We start from the raw sequence: 4,364 nt of genomic DNA, 5'->3' as shown, positions 1-4,364 counted from the left end.
AGTCAACCACAAAAGGAAAAACATTCTATGAGACCACTACTATAAAAACTCATGACAAAGTTTGCACACAAAAAGAAACAATCTTTGATGGTTTGGGAGGGGAGGGGTGGAAATTGAAAAACACTAAGTAGATAACAATAAGTGGTAACTTTGTGAAGGGTAAAACATTACACAGTCCTGGGGAAACAAGCACAGCTTGTACAAGGCAAAATTATGGAAGCTTCATTGACACATCCAGACTCCCAGGGGGACTGAATTAGTAGGCTGAGGGCTGTGAGGACCATGTTCTCGGGAACATCTAGCTCAGTTGGCATAGCATAACATAGTTTACAAAAAATGTTCTACATTTTACTTTCATGAGTGGCGTCTTGGTTGTTAAAAGCCTGTGAGCGGCCCTCTAAGATACTCCACTGGTCTCACCCTTTCCAAAACAAGAGGAAATGAAAAGAATTAACGACACAAAGGAAGGATTAGTCTGAAAGACTAATGGAAGACAACTGCCATGGCCTCCACCAGAATGAGTCCAGTACAACTAGACGGTACCTGGCTATGACCACTGAATGCTCTGACAGGGATCACAGTAGAGGGTCCTGGGGGTCAGAGCTGGAGATAAATGTAGAATAAGATTCTAACTCACAAAAAAAGACCAGACTTACTGGCCTGACAGAGACCGGAGAAACTGAGAATATGGCCAGCAGACACCCTTTTAGCACAGTAATGAAGTCACTTCCGAGGTTCATTCTTTATCCAAACTTTAGACAGGCCCATAAAACAAAACAAGACTGAAGGGGCACACCAGCCCAGGGGCAGGGACTGGAAGGCAGAAGGGTACAGGAAAGCTGGTAATAGAGAACCCAAGGTATAGAAGGGGGAGTGCTGACATGTTGTGGGGTTGTTAACCAATGTCCCCAAACAATGTATGTACTGTTTAATAAGAAGCTGGTTTGTTCTGTAAACCTTCATCTAAAGTGCAATGAAAAAAAGAAATTGCCTTTCTTCCTGTTCTTAATGCAAGTGTTATAAATACATTTATCGTTTTAAGCTAACAGAGAAATATCAATGTAATACTGTGTTTTGTATTGATTCAAAGATTAATGTGGTGGTATCTTTTATATAACGCAGCTGTATGGATTAAATAACTCTCCCTTTCAGGTCAGCCTCCTGGTATGAAAAATAAGTGTACAGAATGAAAGGATCTATACAAACCCTAAAAGCTTTAGCATTAATTCATAGAAATCTTGTGAATGTAAGTAACTGAAAACTGATAGAATATTGTAAGATCAAAAGGGAAAATCAACAAGGCAAATGTTTCATTTCTATGGCCCTTTTCACTGCAACATTTACCTCTTTGTTTCTCAGGCTGTAAATCAATGGATTTAACATGGGAATCACTAGTGTGTAGAACACAGCAACCACCTTCTCCTGTTCTACAGAATACTGGGAGCTTGGCTGAATGTAACTAAAGCTCAAGGTACCATAGAATATGGTCACAGTAGTCAGGTGGAGAAGGCTTTCCGTCTGCCTGATGCTGAGCAGATCCTCAGTAGAGCAACAAGGATGAGCATATAGGAAATGATCACAGTCAACAAGGTGGCCATGGCAATGGCTCCAGAGAAGGTTAACAGCAACAACTCATTCAAGGAGGTATCCGAACACGACAGCTTTAGCAGTGAGGGGATATCACAGAAGAAGTGGCTGATGACATTTGGACCACAAAAGAACAGTCTGCCCAAACTTATCGTATGTATTAATGAGCTAACTGTTCCACATGCCCATGACCCAGTGACCAACACTATGCACTTTCTCTTAGACATGACTACAGTGTAAAGCAAAGGGTTCATAACGGCCACATAACGGTCATAGGCCATTACCGACAGCAAGAAAACTTCTGTGGTAACGAACACCCCGAAACACAAATGCTGCACCATGCAAGCAGGGAAGGAAATGGTTCCCTTCACAACCAGAAGGTTTATCAGCATTTGGGGTGCAATTGCAGATGAATAGCAGGCGTCTACAAATGAAAGGCAGCTAAGGAAAAAGTACATGGGCGTGTGGAGCTTGGGAGTGGTGTGGATTAAGAAGATCGTGCCCAGATTCCCCACCAAGGTTATGGCATAAATCACCAGGAACAACCCAAAAAGCACAATTTTCATTTCAGCCTGATCTGTCAGTCCCAAAAGAATAAACTCAGTAACAACTGTCAAATTCTCTGCAACCATGTGCTTGTTTGTTTTCACAAAATCTGCTGGGAAAAAAGATACAGGGGTTATAATTTATCAGGCAAAGATGGTAAATACAGATTAAGATCAAGTGCAGAGAATGACTACATTGGTTTTTGAAATAATAATATGTATTTTTCCCATTCTGAGTTTTGTCACCAATAAAATTAATAGCTGGATTAGATGGTCTCAAATTTTCTTTCCAGAAGTCCCTGAGCGTTGCAAAGGGTTAACCTGCTCACTGCTAACTAAAAGGTTGGTGATTCGAGACCACCCAACAGCACCTTAGAAGAAAGGTCTGGTGATCTACTTAAAAAAAATCATCCGTTCAAAACCCTAATGAGCACTCTGACACTCTGACACACAAGAGGTTGTCATGAGTTGGGGTCGATGTGATGGAAACTGGTTTGGATTTTGTATTAATTTTCTTCCAAGAAAAATTTTAATTATTATTATATTCCATAGAATCCAACGTGCCAAAAAAACAAAAGTGTCTCTCAAAGTTTTAGCCTGACTTTAAAATGTCTATCTCATTGACAGAGTGATGCCAGCACTAAAAAAACCCAGACAGTCATTGAAACTAACGAGAGCATACAAAAAAAAAAAAATTTTTTTTTTCGAGCATACATGTAGTTAAATAATTAAATCATCACTCAGTGTACCACGTTTCTTTGTTGTTGTTTTTTTGATATTAAATTATTTAGTAGGAAGTCTCCAAAATAATGTTTATTTTTGAAGTTGTATATGGAATTGATCCACAAATGCATTATTATAGACACCACAGTACCACAAACTGAAAGACGAGTGGTGGATTATAGACATCAAAGAGGCCACCATTATGGCAACATAGCTCAGGTATCTATCAAGTGATGACATTTAAAAGTGTCCAGGAATCTAGCTTGTGGAGCCATCAAAGGCTTTTAGTGGCATTGGCTAACTCTGAAACTCATTACACAAAAGTCCGTCCCTCGTTTGCTACCTTTAAAAGTAGCCACCTTTCTGGTGTCTGGGGGATCTTCAAGGCCATGGTAGAGGAACAGCCCTGCAGAGTTATTAACTCTGGGAATGGATTCAGAAACTCATGTCTTTCATGTCAGGACCAGAGGAATCTCTGCTTTTCATGAAACCACACATAAATTTATAAAACTAAACAGACTAATTGAAAATACAAATATATATACTCACCAATTGATCTTTGATACTCCTTCGTATTCTTCATCTTATAATAGATATATAAGAATATTTAAGACTTTCTAAAAAAAACACCATTGCCCTTATATGGCTGGTTACCTACACCTTATATTCAATGCTGTCCTTATTAAGAACCAACTCTCTCTCCCTTTCTCTGTCTTTCTCTTATTCTCTATTAGAGTGTAGTTTTAGATGTGAGTAGATAACAAATAGTGATGAATTTAACGTGTCTGTATTTTATAGTACTTATTTATTTTGGAGTCCTTGGGAGGTGCAAACAGAGAATGCATTGGATTGCTAACTTAAAGATTGGAGGCTCAAGTACACCAGAGGTGTCTAGAAGAAAAGCCTGACAATCTATTTCTCAAAAATCGACAGTTGAAAATCCTATGGAGTACAGTTCTCTTTTGACATAAAGAGTTGCCATGAGTCAGAGTCAACTGGACTATAACTGCTTTTTTTAATTTATTTTAATTAAAACCTTTTAATTGATACAACAGAAAGGGGGCTTGAATCCTTTAGACAGGTAGCAAATCATACTCCACCCAATAACTGGCTTTATTTTGTTGTAAAAGTTATTTCACTTTTTAGATTCTGGATATAATTATATTTACTTCTCTAACATTGCTGAGGAGGATTGAAGGAGAAATTCTAACAAATATTTACTGTTGCACTGAGGTCAAATTAAGCACTTTATTAGTTAGATAGTTACATAGTTATATGAATTCTAGCTACCTAGTTACCTAGATAGAACTGCTCTATACTTTTAGGATGTGAAATCTTTGGCTTCAGGGTGATTGATATAAAAGTTTGAAAATATGGTATAATCATGCTATTTTGTATTTTGGAGCATTCCCACAATGATTAAGTACAGTTTATGTAACTACTTCTATTTTTATTAATTAAATGGACATTCCAAATAATTGTTTACTTAATAGCCTTGTTAAGTGAAAG

The 4,364-nt window shown here is 38.0% G+C and overlaps 1 pseudogene; it reads right to left on the bottom strand.

Moving 5' to 3' along the window:
• Nucleotides 1-240: 240 nt before the first annotated feature.
• LOC135231645 (olfactory receptor 5J3-like) lies at nt 241-2,696 on the bottom strand (annotated as a pseudogene).
• Nucleotides 2,697-4,364: the final 1,668 nt, after the last annotated feature.

Source organism: Loxodonta africana, chromosome 7, assembly GCF_030014295.1.
Source record: "Loxodonta africana isolate mLoxAfr1 chromosome 7, mLoxAfr1.hap2, whole genome shotgun sequence".
Lineage (NCBI taxonomy): Eukaryota > Metazoa > Chordata > Mammalia > Proboscidea > Elephantidae > Loxodonta > Loxodonta africana.
This window is presented reverse-complemented; position numbering and strand designations above follow the sequence as displayed.